Source organism: Monodon monoceros, unplaced genomic scaffold (genome assembly GCF_005190385.1).
Source record: "Monodon monoceros isolate NGI ecotype Baffin Bay Population unplaced genomic scaffold, NGI_Narwhal_1 Super_Scaffold_6, whole genome shotgun sequence".
Taxonomy (NCBI): Eukaryota; Metazoa; Chordata; class Mammalia; order Artiodactyla; family Monodontidae; genus Monodon; species Monodon monoceros.
This window is the reverse complement of record NW_021703783.1, coordinates 68,705,976-68,723,589: the sequence shown is the minus strand read 5'-3', so window position 1 is coordinate 68,723,589 and position 17,614 is coordinate 68,705,976.

Genomic DNA, 17,614 nt, shown 5'->3' with positions numbered 1-17,614 from the left:
CCTACAGAACAGCTACTGAATGCTAGCAGAAGACCTCAGACTTCCCAAAATGCAAAAAAATCCACACAACACCTGGGTAGGGCAAAGGAAAAAACAGAAACAAAAGAATAGGGACAGGACCTGCACCTCTGGGAGGGAGCTGTGAGGAGGAAAAGTTTCCACACACTAAGAAGCCCCTTCACTGGTGGAGATGGGGAGGTGGGCAGGGGAGAAGCTTCGGAGCCACAGAGGAGAACGCAGCAACAGGGTTGCAGAGGGCAAAGCGGAGAGATTCCCGCACAGGGTATCAGTGCCGACCAGTACTCATCAGCCTGAGAGGCTTGTCTGCTCACCCGCTGGGGCGGGTGGGGGCTGGGAGCTGAGGTTCAGGCTTCAGAGGTCAGATCCCAGGGAGAGGACTGGGGTTGGCTGCATGAACACAGCCTGAAGGGGGCTAGTGCGCCACAGCTAGCTGGGAGGGAGTCCAGGAAAAGGTCTGGAACTGCCTAAGAGGCAAGAGACCATTGTTTCAGGGTGCGTGAGGAGAGGGGATTCCTTCCTGTCTGTACACAGAAGGCAGAGCACCACCTAAACAAGCTCCAGAGATGGCTGTGAGCTGTGGCTATCAGCTTGGACCCCAGAATTGTTAACGCTGTTGCTGCAGCCACCAAGAATCCTGTGTGCAAGCACAGGTCATTATCCACACCTCTGCTCCCGGGAGCCTGTGCATCCTGCCACTGCCAGGATCCCATGATCCAGGGACAAGTTCCCCAGGAGAAAACATGGTGCGCCTCGGACTGTTGCAGTGTCACACTGGCCTCTGCCACTGCAGGCTCACCCTGCATTCCAATTATAACTACCATACCCCTCCCTCCCACTGGCGTGAGTGAGCCAGAGCCCCCTAATCAGCGGCTTCTTTAACCCCGTCCTTTCTGGGTGGGAACAGATGCCTGAGGGTGACCTACACGCAGAGGCAGGGAGAAAACCAAAGCTGAACACCTGGAGCTGTGCGAACAAAGAAGAGAAAGGGAAATTTCTCCATGCAGCCTCAGGAGCAGTGGATTAAATCCCCACAGTCAACTTGATATACCCTGCATCTGTGGAATACCTGAATAGACAAAGAATCATCCCAAAATTGAGGTGGTGGACTTTGGGAGCAACTGTAGACATGGGATTTCCTGTCTGTGACTGATTTGTATCTGACTTTTATGTTTATCTTAATATAGTTTATAGTGCTTGTTATCATTGGTGGATTTATTTATTGGTTTGATTGCTATTTTCTTTTTTTTATTTTTCATTTAAAATTTTTTATTTATTATTATTATTTTTTTTTTCTTTCCTTTTTTCTCCCTTTTCTTCTGTGCTGTGTGGCTGACAGGGTCTTGGTGCTCTGGCCTGGGGTCAGGCCTGAGCCTCTGAGGTAGGAGAGCCGAGTTCAGGACATTGGACCACCTGAACTCCTGATCCCACATGATATCAGTCACCGACAGAGCTCCCAGAGATCTCCATCTCAATGCTAAGACCCAAATCCACCCAATGGACAGAAAGCTCCAGTGCTGGATACACCATGCCAATCAACTAGCAAGAGAAGTACACAGCCCCACCCATTAGCAGAGAGGTTGCCTAATATCATAGTAACTACACAGACACTGCAAAACACAGCACCAGATGCGGCCCTGCCCGCCAGAAAGACAAGATCCAGCTCCATCCACCAGAACTCAGGCACCAGTGCCTTCCACCAGGACTCCTACACAACCCACTGAACCAACCTGACCCACTGCGGGCAGACACCAAAATCAATGGGAACTATGAACCTGCAGGCTGTGAAAAGGAGACCCAAACACAGTAAGTTAAACAAAATGAGAAGACAGAGAAATATGCCGCAGATGAAGGAGCAAAGTAAAAACCCACAAGACAACACAAATGAAGATGAAATAGACAGTCTACCTGAAAAACAGTTCAGAGTAATGATAGTAAAGATGATCCAAAATCTTGGAAATAGAATGGAGAAAATACAAGAAACGTTTAACAAGGACCTAGAAGAACTAAAGAGCAAACAAACTATGAACAAGACAATAAATGAAATTAAAAATTCTCTAGAAGGAATCAGTAGCAGAATAACTGAGGCAGAAGAATGGATAAGTGACCTGGAAGATAAAATAGTGGAAATAACTACTGCAGAGAAGAATAAAGAAAAAAGAATGAAAAGAATTGAGGACAGTCTCAGACACCTCTGGGACAACATTAAACGCAACAACATTCGATTTATAGTGGTCACAGAAGACGAAGAGAAAAAGAAAGGGACTGAGAAAATATTTGAAGAGATTATAGTTGAAAACTTCCCTAACATGGGAAAGGAAATAGTCAAGTCCAGGAAGCACAGACAGTCCCATACAGGATAGATCAAAGGAGAAACATGCCAAGACATATAATAAATCAAACTCTCAAAAGTTAAATACAAAGAAAAAATATTAACAGCAGCAAGGGAAAGCAACAAATAACATACAAGGGAATCCCCATAAGGTTAACAGCTGATCTTTCAGCAGAAACTCTGCAAGCCAGAAGGGACTGGCAGGACATATTTAAAGTGATGAAAGGGAAAAACCTACAACCAAGATTACTCTACCCAGCAAGGATCTCATTCAGATTCGATGGAGAAATTAAAATCTTTACAGACAAGCCAAAGCTAAGAGAGTTCAGCACCACCAAACCAGATTTACAACAAATGCTAAAGGAACTTCTCTAGGCAGGAAACACAAGAGAAGGTAAAGACTTACAAAAAAACCCTCAGAACAATTAAGAAAATGGTAATAGGAACATACATATTGATAATTACCTTAAATGTAAGTGGATTAAATGCTCCAACCAAAAGACATAGACTGGCTGAATGGATACAAAAACAAGACCCATGTATATGTTCTCTATAAGAGACCCACTTCAGACCTAGGGAAACATACAGACTGAAAGTGAGGGGATGGAAAAAGCTATCCCATCCAAATGGAAATCAGAAGCAGGAGTGGCAATCCTCTTATCAGACAAAATAGACTTTAAAATAAAGATGATTACAAGAGAAAAGAAGGACTCTACCTGATGATCACGGGATCAATCCAAGAAGAAGATATAACAATTGTAAATATTTATGCACCCAACATAGGAGCATTTTAATACATAAGGCAAATGCTAACAGCCATAAAAGGGGAAATCAACAGTAACACAATAATAGTATTGGACGTTAACACTCCACTTTCACCAATGGACAGATCAACCAAAATGAAAATAGATAAGGAAACACAAGCTTTAAATGACACATGAAACAAGATGGACTTAATTGCTATTTATAGGACATTCTGTTCAAAAACAACAGAATACTCTTTCTACTCAAGTGCTCATGGAACAATTTCCAGGATAGATCATTACAAAACCAACCTTGGGTAAATTTAAGAAGTTTGAAATTGTATCAAGTATGTCTTCCGACCACAACTCTATGAGATGAGATATCAGTTACAGGGGAAAAAACTGTAAAAATACAACCACGTCGAGGCTAACCAATATGCTACTAAGTAACCAAGAGATCACTGAAGAAGTCAACGAGAAAATCAACAAATACCTAGAAACAAATGACAATGAAAACACGATGACCCAAAACCTATGGGATGCAGCAAAAGCAGTTCTAAGAGGGAAGTTTATAGAAGTACAATCATACCTCAAGAAGTAAGAAAAATCTCAAACAACCTAACCTTACACCTAAAGCAATTAGAGAAAGAAGACCTAAAAAAACCCAAAGTTACCAGAAGGAAAGAAATCATAAAGATCAGATCAGAAATAAATGGAAAAGAAATCAAGCAAATAATAACAAAGATCTTTAAAACTAAAAGCTGCTTCTTTGAGAAGATAAACAAAATTGATGAACCATTAGCCAGACTCATCAAGAAAAAAGGGAGAAAACTCAAATCAACAGAATTAGAAATGAAAAAGGAGAAGTAACAACTGACACTGCAGAAATACAAAGGATCATGAGAGATTACTACAGGCAACTATATGCCAATAAAATGGACAACCTGGAAGAAATGGACAAATTCTGAGAAAAGCACAACCTTCCCAGACGGAACCAGGAAGAAATAGAAAATATAAACAGACCAATCACAAGCACTGAAATGGAAACTGTGATTAAAAATCTTCCAACAAACAAAAGCCCAGGAACAGATGGCTTCACAGGCAAATTCTATCAAACGTTTAGAGAAGAGCTAACACCTATCCTTTACAAGCTCTTCCACAATATAGCAGATGGAGGTACATTCCGAAACTCATTCTACGAGGCCACCATCACCCTGATACCAAAACCAGAGAATGTTGTCACAAAGAAAAGAAAGCTACAGGCCAATATCACTGATGAATATAGATGCAAAAATTCTCAACAAAATCCTAGCTAACAGAATCCCACAGCACATTAAAAGGATCATACACCATGATCCAGTGGGGTTTGTCCCAGGAAGCAAGGATTCTTCAATATATGCAAATCAATCAATGTGATACACCATATTAACAAATTGAAGGATAAAAACCATACAGTAATCTCAGTAGATTCAGAAAAAGCTTTTGAAAACATTCAGAACCTATTCTGGCTAAAAGCTCTCCAGAAAGTAGGCAGAGCGGGGACTGACCTCAACATAATAAAGGCCATATATGACACACCCACATTGTTCTCAAGGGTGAAACATCATTCTCAAGGGTGACACACTGAAACCATTTCCTGTAAGATCAAGAACAAGACAAGGTTGCCCATTTTCACCACTATTATTCAACATACTTTTGGAAGTTTTAGAAGAAAAAGAAATAAAAGGAGTCTAAATCAGAAAAGAAGAAGTAAAACTGTCACTGTTTGCATATGACATGATACTATACATAGAGAATCCTAAAGTTGCTACCAGAAAACTACTAGAGCTAAGTAATGAATTTGGTAGCATAGCAGGATAGAAGATTAATGCACAGAAATCTCTTGCATTTCTATACACTAATGATGAAAAATCTGAGCGAGAAATTAAGGAAACACTCCCATTTACCACTGCAACAAAAAGAATAAAATACCTGGGAAGAAACCTACCTAAAGAGACAAAAGACCTGTGTGCAGAAAACTATAAGACACTGATGAAAAAAATTAAAGATGATACAAACAGGTGGAGAGATATACCGTGTTCTTGGATTGGAAGAATCAACATTGTGAAAGTGACTATACTACCCAAAGCAATCTACAGATTCAGAACAATCCCTATCAAACTACCAATGGCATTCTTCACAGAAGTAGAACAAAAATTTTACAATTTGTGTGGAAACACAAAAGACCCCAGATAGTGAAAGCAATTTTGAGAAAGAAAAACAGAGCTGGAGGAATCAGGCTCCCTGACTTCAGACTATACTACAAAACTACAGTAATTAAGACAGTATGGTACTGGCACAAAAACAGAAATATAGATCAATGGAACAGGATAGAAAGCCCAGAGATAAACCCACTCATATATGGTCACCTTATCTTTGATAAAGGAGGCAAGAATATACAATGGAGAAAAGGCAGCCTCTTCAGTAAGTGGTGCTGGGAAAACTGGACAGCTACATGTAAAACAATGAAATTAGAACACTCCCTAACACCATACACCAAAATAAACTCAAAATGGATTAAAGACCTAAATGTGAGGTCAGATACTGTAAAACTCTTAGAGGAAAACATAGGCAGAACACTCTCTGAGTTAAATCACAGCAAGATCCTTTTTGACCCACCTCCTAGAGAAATGGAAATAAAAACAAAAATAAAGAAATGGGACCTAATGAAACTTAAAACTTTTGCACAGCAATGGAAACCATAACCAAGACGAAAAGACAGCCCTCAGAATGGGAGAAAATATTTGCAAACAAAGCAACTGACACAGGATTAATCTGCAAAATTTACAAGCATCTCATGAAGCTCAATATCAAAAAAACAAACAATCCAATCCAAAAATGGGCAGAAGACCTAAACAGACAGTTCTCCAAAGCAGAAATACAGATTGCCAACAAACAGATGAAAGGATGCTCAACATCACTAATCATTGGAGAAATGCAAATCAAAACTACAATGAGGTATTACTCACACCAGTCAGAATGGCCGTCATCAAAAAATCTACAAATAATAAATGCTGGAGAGGGTGTGGGAAAATGGAACCCTCTTGCACTGTTGGTGGGAATGTAAATTGATACAGCCACTGTTGAGAACAGTATGGAGGTTCCTTAACAAACTAAAAATAGAACTACCATATGACCCGGCAATCCCGCTCCTGGGCATATACCCTGAGAAACCCATAATTCAAAAAGTGTCAAGTACCACAATGTTCACTGCAGCAGTATTTACAATAGCCAGGACATGGAAGCACACCAAGTGTCCATTTACAGATGATTGGATAAAGAAGATGTGGCACATATATACAATGGAATATTACTCAGCCAGAAAAAGAAACAAAACTGAGCTGTTGGTAGTGAGTGGGGTGGACCTAGAGTCTGTCATACAGAGTGAAGTAAGTTAGAAAGAGAAAAACAAATACTGTATGCTAACACATATATATGGAATCTGAAAAAAAAAATGGTTCTCATGAACCTAGAGTCAGGACAGGAATAAAGACACAGACATAGCGAGTGGACTTGAGGCCACAGGGAGGTGGAAGGATAAGCTGGGATGAAGTGACATATATGCACTACCAAATGTAAAATAGACAGCTAGTGGGAAGCAGCCGCATAGCACAGCGAGATCAGCTCGGTGCTTTGTGAGCACCTAGAGGGGTGGGATAGGGAAGGTGGGAGGGACACGCAAAAGGGAGGGAATATGTGGACATTTGTATACCTAAAGCTGATTGACGTTGTTATACAGCAGAATCTAACACAATATTGTAATGTATTTATACTCCAATAAAGATGTTAAAAAAATTTTTTTTAATAAAACAGCAGCCATAATATTAAATATGGCAGCTGCAATATAATGTCTTAATGTAAAATTTAGGGTGTTTTCTGATTAAGGACAAGAAGAGAATACCTGAATATATTTATAAACACTTAATTGACAAAGCAAACTATTTATAACTATGTAAATATTATGAATCACTTACATATTTTATATAGAATTTATAGTTAATTGGCAAAATATTTGAAAAACTTTAGTTATAACATAATAAAGGATAAGTAAGTTTCCCTCTGGGAAATGCAGTGAATACTCTGTGAAAATACATCTATATATAAAAAATATTATATGTATAGAATACGAACATTGTAGTTTAATACCTAAATGATGAGACAAGATAAAATAAGAATTATATTCCTTTTGAAAATGCTGAAAGCAGTCAATTGATTTTGTATAAATGAAACTTAAAAAACATTGTATTTACATGTAAAGTAAAATTGAAGAACATTTCAGAAAGGTTTGTATACACTTATGGCAAACATTTATTTCAGAACTCAATGCTTCTGACAAGCCAAGTTTGCAATCTACCTGTTGATAAAGTCCAGATGATGTCCTTTGCTGTAACACTGAAAAGCAGTCAAAGTTGAAGGTTGACTCTGACACACACTTTACTGCATGAAAGAAAGAAACATTGCAGTTTGTGGAATTTAAAGGAAGTGATTTGTGCCTCCTTCAGTGCACACCCAATTACTTAGAGATGCAGGATCTACAATATCTCCTGGACAGTGCCACGTATAATGGGATGTAGCTTTCATACTTTCCTCAAATCATCCACTAGGATTAAAATGGGGGAATTTGATAAAGTCAACCAAGACAGAGGAAGAAAAGCATCCTGTTTTACACAATAACTAACTGGAAATATAATTTTATTAAAAGCTTATTTTGGCCAGCTTTGGGTCTTCCACTCTTCTTACGACTCCTCCACCATTCCACCTCCGCACAAAAACAGGTCTTAAAGGAGCTGAATGACTGAGAACCTGTGCTAGAATCAAAGATGAAAAGGAGGCAAAAGAAGTGAAAACCAAACAACAAAAAATAGAGACTATCCTTAAGGAATGTGTGGATTTCCTAGAGACTAGAATTGAAAATGTCCTCTAGCTGATACCAAAAGACAGGATAAAGAAAGGCATGAGGGAAGGGGAGTTACATTAGGCAAGAAGAGCCACAAAAAATTCTCAGTTTCCTGGAGAGTCCATATTATCTACCTCCAACGCTTCAAAAATGCCACCAAATAAACTGTCAATGACCTATCATTCAGTGTAAGTCAAACTATCACCTGTTACAGTAAGGGAGACTTCATCTTGCTACCTTGGTATGTTTTTTGGTAGTACTTCTGAAGTGTGTGTGTGGGGTGTGGTTATCAAGGCCATATATTCATAAGGTTTTAGGATCTGGTATTAGGAAGGTCTAAGCTCACTGATGTAGATATTTTATTAGTACTGGGTTAAGTTTATGACAGAATTGTTTAGGGTTGGTGGACACAGTGAGGCAAGGACTTGATGAGAAAAGTATTTTGATAAGCAAAAAGTTTGCCCAGTTGAGTGACTTATTACCCTAAAAAGGGGGCTGTTTACCTTAAGGGGAAATTGATTGTCCTGACAGAGGGCTATTTGAGCAGTGTGTTGTTCTGAGAAGTGTTTTTTTAGAAAGTTCCTGAAATAAACAGTATAGTTACAAATTTATCTGCTTGGTCTGGGATTGTTTTTAGTAGTGAGGCCTTTTTAATGCCAACTGCTGAAATTGTTCTTGATTCTATTAATCTGTGTGGATGCAGGCAAGGTTTTTTCAAAGTAAATTAGAAGATCCACACAAATCTAAAGGCCAGTGTTGGACATTCTTCTCTATTCTCTCTGAATGTGTGGATGTGTATAGATATAAGGTTTTTTTTTAAACAATAAATAATCCAAGTTCTTCCTTCTAATAATGTTTCTCATAGAAGTATATTTTAATACATAATTTAAAATTTTGTATCTTGAGTCATACCATAATGAGAATTAAAGACAAATTTCAGATTAGAAAAAAAAATTTTCATCTTTAATGGCAAGGAGAATTACACCCCTATGTTCATCACAGCATTATTTACAATAGCCAAGTTATGGAAACAACCTAAGTGCCCATCAACAGTTAAATGGATAAAGAAGATGTGGTGTATATATACTATGGAACCATAAGAAAAGGAGAAATCTTGCCATTTGGACATGAATGGACCTTGAGGGTATTATGCTAAGTGAAATAAGTCATATGGAGAAAGACAAATACTGTATGATTTCACTTGTGTTTAGCATATACAAAATAAATGAGCAAACCAAACAACAACAACAACAATAAAAACATATAGATACAGAGAACAGAGTAGTGGTTATCAGAAGGGAAGGAACAGAGGACAGGAGGGAGAAATGGTTAAAGGGGATTAACTGTGTGGTGATGGATGAAAACTAAATATTTGGTGGTGAGCATGCTGTAGGGTATGCAGAGGTAGAAATATAATGTTGTATACATGAAACTTATATAAGGTTATAAACGAATGTTACCTCAATTAAAAAATTAATAAAATTTAGATACACAACTCCTTCAGTTACGATGAAAATGTGAACTAATAGAGGAAAAAGTTGACAAAGAAAAGACTAGGAACAAAGGCATAATTATGAATAAAATTTAACCTAATCAGTAAATACAAAAAATACATGTTAAAGCATCAATGAGATGCTTTTGTTTAAAAATTAATGAAGATTCAAACACAAGAGGGTCCAGTGATATTTAGAATATTTTGAATTGGAACATTCATTCATTGTGTGACTATTTTGCTGCAGTTATTCTAGAGTGCAATTTGACAATGTCAGTCAAATGCATTAAGCATGCATTCCATTTCTAGGAAGATTCCCACACAAACCAATCAGAGACATGTAAGAGATTCATGTTCAAAAAAGGTCATTATAGAATATTTATAGGTGAGCAGAGTTCCAACCATCACACCACATTCTAAGCAGCAGAATGAAGGAATGAATGAAGAGGAAGGGGCAAGAAATATGCAGCCGCTCTCTGTTATGGACAGTTGCAGGAGGCTTTATGTGACATCTAACTGTGCAGCTCTTAGTCACTTTGCATAAAACACTGGGAAATGTTTTCATTTTAGGCAGCCATGTGTCCAGCTAAAAACCAGAAATTCTATTATAATGTGAGAAAGGGAGTCGCTTTTACATTGTTTCACTGAGCAAATTAACTCCAATTTGTCTCAGTCTTTCCAATCTACTCTAGCCTCTTCTTAGAATAACTAAAAGGCTCATTAAAATTTCTTCCAAACAAAAAAGTTGCTCTTCTTTTTGAAAATAGCCTGCTACTATACTGGAATTTTGGTGGCTGTAGCCAGCCTGTTAAAAATCGCCATTGTTTTCCTTTGAAAGATACATGATAAAAACTCATTCACACATCCACATGTGTTTACAATTTAAAATAACAACATTCTGGAACTGTGAAAGAGTTTAGGAAATAAAGCAAAATATAAACAATTATTTGTTTTCTGGATAGTAGGATAGCAGATGATTTTAACTTGTGTTTGTATTTAATACATTTTTTAAATGTTTTAAAAATAGATGCGCCCCCAAATCACAAGAAAAATATCAATTTCTATGTATATCAATAAAAATTTCATTAATTAACCCATAATTTATTTTATAAATTGTATTTGAATATTTTATATTGCATATACCAAATATTATAAACAAACCACAGTTCTTATCTTTAAGGGAGAGGTAGAAACATGTACCTACAATTTACAGTAGAATGACTTGGATGCAGTGGGTAGAGGTATGCATAGATTGGTGTTGTAGTGCTAAGCAGTTTCACTCTCCCCAAATTGTAGGGACCAGAAAAATATTTGAGCTGAGTCTAAATATTGAAAAAGTGGGTAAGAGCACAAGAAAGTGCCTGTGTAAAGCTGTGAAGGTTATGGGTCTAAAAAGTTATCCTTTTGCAAGAACTGCATGTATATTGATGTTACTGGTAGAGTGTGTGTGTGTGTGTGTGTGTGTGTGTGTGTGTGTAGGTGTGTGAAATAGAGTCAGATTAGAGAGGTTTGCAGAGGTCCTGAAGGGCATGGTATGTTATCTCAAGAAGTCTGAATTTGTTGTGAAAGGTTTGTGTAGAGATTGAAAGATTGCAATCAGGTAAATGGTGTCCTAAGATTTCCATTTTAGGAAGTGTCACATCTGATGTCCCTTCAATAAGTGGTCTAAGTCTCCAAGTAACATTAAAAATATACAGGAAAAATCCAAATTCAAGTCAATGAATATGTTTATTTGAGAACCTTACAATGTCAACGTAGTCCCATATCTTTAGCCCATGATATGACAGTAGGTGTTACCTCCATTGACTAGCCAAAATAAGAAATCAGTATTGATTTTAGTTGTTTACATTTAAGTGTTCCATTTAACCAAAGTTTAGCTAGTCTGTGCACAGATTTCCTACTTCTAGTTCAAACCCTTGCATGACTTATCTTTTAAACTCTGAATACTACAACAAGGCACTGCTTATCTTTTAAGTAGGGTACACATGTACAGGATTTGCATCACCATACCCACAGCTTATCACTTAAGCCCAGCATTGTACATGCATTCATTTCCCTACCATGTGTTTGTTCTTTCTTCTTTAGCCCTTTTCACTCCCTAAGAAAATGGTGTAATTCTGGATGGAACCTAAGGTTAGCAGTGTAAATGACAGAGTGTAGGAAGGCAAAAGTGTATTCAGGCAGAGCAAACTCATGGAATCAAAACCTGGGGATATTAAATTGGGAGATCAATTGAATATAAGCAATACCAGAAGTTAGTAAAATAATTTTTAAAATACTTAGGTGTTTTTGTTTATTTGTTTTGCCTGTATTATAATTCAGGTGAAAGACGCACCATATTTTCATGGAGCGCTGAGGAGCATCATAGAGCATTCAAGGGCATGCAATCTAAGTAGTCTGTGGAGCTTGGCATACCTTCTTCTCTTGCTGGTGAGAAGCCAAACAAAAACAAAACAAAACAAAAACTTTTTAGATGCATTTTTTTTTTTTTTGCGGTACGCGGGCCTCTCACTGCTGTGGCCTCTCCCGTTGCGGAGTATAGGCTCTGGACGCGCAGGCTCAGCGGCCATGGCTCACGGGCCCAGCCACTCCGCGGCATGTGGGATCTTCCCAGACCGGGGCACGAACCCGTGTCCCCTGCATCGGCAGGCGAACTCTCAACCACTGCGCCACCAGGGAAGCCCTTAGATGCATTTTTAAAAGATCTCAATCTCTGCATTCCTCAGGTAATCCACGGAGCATATGTGACCACTTATAGTGTTTCCACGATGAACAATGGTATTATTTGTGTGTTATAAATGAATAATCTGAAACTCAGAGAAGTTAAATAACTTGTCTGATTTCACACTCCTATAATATGGCAGTATCATAGCTGTAACTTTTAGACTCTAGAGCCTGTGCTATTATGCTATAGATGTCATCAATTTAAAAAATATTCATCAACTTTATGAGATTGTCTCATCTTTACCTGATAAGGATTGAAAATCTCCATGTTCAGTTGACCTAATAGACATGAATTGGAGGCTCCTTCTCCAATATTAGGTTTGATTTTCACAGTATTGATGTTTATGAAACTGTTTCAGGAGTTCTATATAAAACCACCAAATAATATGACTGAACAACTTTTTTTTTTTTTGGCACGTTGGCCTCTCACTGTTGTGGCCTCTCCCGTTGCGGAGCACAGGCTCCAGACGTGCAGGCTCAGCGGCCATGGCTCCCAGGCCCAGCCGCTCCGTGGCATGTGGGATCTTCCCAGACCGGGGCACGAACCCGTGTCCCCTGCATCGGCAGGTGGACTCTCAACCACTGCGCCACCAGGGAAGCCCATGACTGAACAATTTTACTTCTAAATATATGTGCTACTATGTCCTTATATCATCTGGGCAATCTAGTCAAACTTTAAATTGTTCACATGCTTAAAGCTCTATGAATTTAAATTCTCTGAATATTTAATTTAGAAAAAAAAACCTTTAAAAATAGTTCAGTTATGTTAGACTAGACTCTAAAGATATTGCACACTTATGGTTAGCCTCTTGGGGATTTACTCTCAAATATCCATGGATATTAATATTCTCCTCTTTCTTACTAGCTGGGAAAGTTTGAAGAGCACTAGTCTAACATAACAACTATTTTTAAAGGTATTTTTTTTTTAGAGTCTCATGTCTTGTCCTTAAATATTTTAAAATTTAAAAATTCTGTAACATATCCTTGTTTTAATAAAATCTGATTTAAATGATTTACTATCTGTAAAAATTCTCCCTCTTGTTTTGATTTATGGACTTGGTTCTCTTGCATTCAAAATAAAAACATCACATTGGGAAAAAAAATGTTACATTTTTCCATGCAGGTGCTGATTGAGAGTACTGTGCCTTAAAAAACAATTTCTCCTAAATAAACTGACTCCATGAAGAGGCATTTATCACTTAGGTAAGCAATGTACTGAATTAACTTACCTTGGTATAACTTTTGTCAGAATTTTTCTTCATTCAAACAAAAGAATAGCAACTCAGTTTCAAAATCAAAGTCCCTGAATTGTTCACCCCCTCCAGTTAGCCACTGTACACCTGTATGGGACACAGATTTTTAGAATCCTTTTCCTGGAACATGATTATATAACTGAAGAGGTAACTATTTCTGCTTGAGAAGCTCATACCTACATCATTAACCCAGAAGAAGAGTCTGGGCCCATGCTAGAAAAAGGTGTGGTTAGGGAAATGGAAAGAGATGAAAGCAAAGGTTATTTAAAACTCAGACTTTTTAAATGTTTGTTATCACCTGAAATGTGAGATAGGCATATAGGATGACTTTACAAGATACTAAATATAAATCTAAGTAGCAAAGGAACTTAAACTATTATTAATAAGAACAGCAGAGTATAGAGGGGAACATGTTTCTAAAAGTTGAGAGTTATAAGATGACATAAGTGAAAACACATGACATAAGCTAAAACACAATATATAAATGATCTTAATGGAATACTTGAGACTCTAGGTCCCTTATAAAGACAAGAGATAGTATCACTTAGACATTGCTCTGATTTAAGTGTTTTTTAGTTTTAGAACAGACTTACTGTTAGGTTGAGCTGTCATTTTGCCAAATGAAACTGTATTTAATTAAGTACGGACTAAACACATAAGCTTTATGCATTTTATTCCCTGGTTCCTTTTAAAGTATAGTAAAGGAATAAAAAGGTATAAACAAATAGCAATAAAGCCTTCATATATGTGTGCATGTGCATGTGAAACTATGTTATTTCATTTTATTTCTGAATGACAGTAGATTGGGAGGGTTGCTGAATAATGAATTCAAAAGTGGAGAGGGATGCAACTGGCAGAGCAGAAGGTCAGAGAGATTCTGGAGATAGAAACTTCAGAGATGGCAGAGAGTAAGGCGTAAGCAGGGCAGAATCTCATGGAGTGGGAGTGGACAAGGATTCATGGCAAGATTCATGCTCCATGCAATGCCGCAATTTCCCCCTTCTCTGATACCTTTGGAATTTTTCTTGATGTCAAGAGTGAAGTGTGAATTTATTTATTTTCCTGCAAATTCCTACCCAGTTCATAACATAATTGTATGCTTTCATGTATATGAAATCTGTAATCAGTTTAGTTACAAAGAAGCAAAACTAGTAAAAAATTGTCCCTATGTTTATTAGACTATAAGTTTGTAACTTCTTAGAAATAATTAATAACTTTCTGATGGTGAACTTTCCTATTCAAGCACTTAGCCTAGCGTTCCATTTGTTCAAATATCAAGGATGATATACAGCTTGAGTCAACTTGTTGTGTCTCTCTTACTGCAATCAAAAAAAGCAAATGAAAAACAAAAATATTTATTATATGATCTGATAAAATCATAGATTTCAGGGTATACAAAGAAAATTTAACTTTATTCTAACACTTTATGGGTACATAACAACTATAGAATTGAGTCCTACAGCAACCTGTTCAATGCAATAGATTTTATGTCAGAATTGAGACCATATTTATTTCTTGTTTAGCATTTATATTCGTAGGCAGTTAATTTGACATGAAATTCTAAGAAAATATGGGTATCAGATACTTCAGTTTTATATATTTTAAATTTTAATACCAAGCCAATAGATTATTTGCTGAATTTGTTTTAAACTCATGAACTACATATTAATGCTTGAAAGTTGAATATAGAAAGTAATTTTCTTTAGGTGTATTCTACTCTACAACACATAAATTAACTTAATATATTTTACATTTTATTGTTCATCTATATGTTTCTACAAAACTCTGATCATCAATGCATATATATATGCTAAATTTTTCCCCATCTGGGGCTCTTTATAGCAAAATGTCCTGAAAGGAAGGGTTGTCTACACACAGATGCTGTCTCCACTTTCTCACTTCTAATTTACATTGAAGCACATCTTTCTGGCTTATCTGCCCTACCACATCATTAAAATTCCTGTTGAAAAAAAGTCACCAATGACACCCTGTGTTATTCACTGAGATGGCGCATACATGCCTGTAGGATTCCTGACCACCTTTCCCAATTCACTGAATGATTTTCCTTCTCACCCACTGTTTTAGAGCCACATTGATCCTCTAAAAGTCAATAGAACATAACAAGCTGTTGCTTGCCTAATGGCCTTCTTGATTACAGTTTCCTTTACCTAAAATACTTGCCCCCTTTTTTTTTATAACTCACTTTTTCTAATCTTCCAGGACTTAATTTAAATATCTTCTAAGTCTTCACTGATCAGTCACCATGTGGAAGGAGCTACTACCTTCCCATGCATTATCTTGGTATCTTAACTACTTCATCTAAAATACTTATGATCTTCGCTCTCTTATTTATTGTCTTATTCAACCTTGTATTCCCATCACCAAGCAAAATAACTATTAGCACTAGTTTCTCAGTTAATATTTTTGCAAAAAATGAATGAATATACAACTGCTCAATTGAGAGCATATATGTCTTCATTCTGTAAGAAATAAGTGATAGTTTGGGAAATATGCCTAAATTTAGTAGATCTCAGTTAAATATACATTTCTTGACAACGTGTAGAGATCTAAACTGGTTATAAAAATGCTATGTAACTTGCTATCTGTGAGGTCTTTACATAGACTGTTTTCTCATCTTTAGAATGGAAGTAATGATATTATAGAGTATACTTGTGTTTGCTACATAAAACATCTACTTTAGTCAGATATGAAAAAGACTGTTTAAAAAAAGAAAATCTAAGACATTTCAATGCTACTAACTATTATTCTTAAATCATTTAAAATCATTATCTTAGCTATTTGGCTGTAATTCCCTGTATTCTGTTTAATCACAACAATTAGTATTTGACCATGCCAATCACCAAACTAGAAAGGAGGAAAGTTGGGCTTCCCTGGTGGTGCAGTGGTTGAGAGTCTGCCTGCTAATGCAGGGGACACGGGTTCGAGCCCTGGTCTGGGAGGATCCCACATGCCGTGGAGCAACTGGGCCCGTGAGCCACAACTACTGAGCCTGCGAGTCTGGAGCCTGTGCTCCGCAACAGGAGAGGCCGCAATGGTGAAAGGCCCATGCACTGCAATGAAGAGTGGCCCCCGCTTGCCACAACTAGAGAGAGCCCCTGCACAGAAATGAAGACCCAACACAGCAAAAATAAACTCCTACCCCCAACATCTTAAAAAAAAAGCAAAGAAAGGAAAGTGAAAACTATACAGTTTGTATAAAGTATTCTAAAAGATAGGCTAAAAAATATCAAAAAGACTTCTCTTAAACTTTATCTGAAAAATACTATAGTTTATTTTAAGTGAACTTCCCTTCACTTTTCCTCCCTGTAGCACTTGGTAGATTTATGGCTTTTCAAAAGAAGTTTAGTTCAGAGGTAAGATGGAGAGGCAGCACACCTGAAAAGAAGATGACCCAGTACAAATGAAAGGTGGAGCACCACAGTATGAGAATAAGCAGATGGCAGAGATCAAGGCCTCAGACATGCTGAAGAAAGGGGAAAAAAATTACAGAGGGCTTAGGGACTAATGCCTCAAGATTTCAAAAGTGTTTCTTTCATCATGGTCTACAAGAGAGAAAGAAGAAAGGATTGACATTCAAAGAATCTCAAAATTTTTGTTGCTTATAAAACCCTGCCTTCCATCCTTTGATTTTACTGCTAACAGCCCTGCATTTTCAGGATCATGGAGGGCGCTAAGATCACAAACAATATAGCTGCTATAATTTTCTTAGCACTTAAGAAATTGAAAAAAATTTAGAGAAAACCATGACTTCTGCATTACTTTCCAATACCTGACACTTTCCATTTGCTAAGCTCCTCTGGTGGATAAGAAAAATCCCAGGACAAGAGTGAAGGTATATAGTAGCAAAGAAGAAAGATGGTGGGATGAAAAGATTGCTCCTAGGCAAGTGTCCCTTGCATGTGCAGAGTTAATAATATGTCTCAGCCTTAGAAAGTGAAGACTAGGAAAGAGACTCACCCAGTTTATATCATCAGAATGATAATATTCAGCTAATATTGGAGGGGAAAGCATAAAATTAGTGTCAGTTCTGGCTACTACTACATCCCAAGATAGCCAGTCTTTGCCATTTGAATTTTTCCACCTGTTCACATTCGT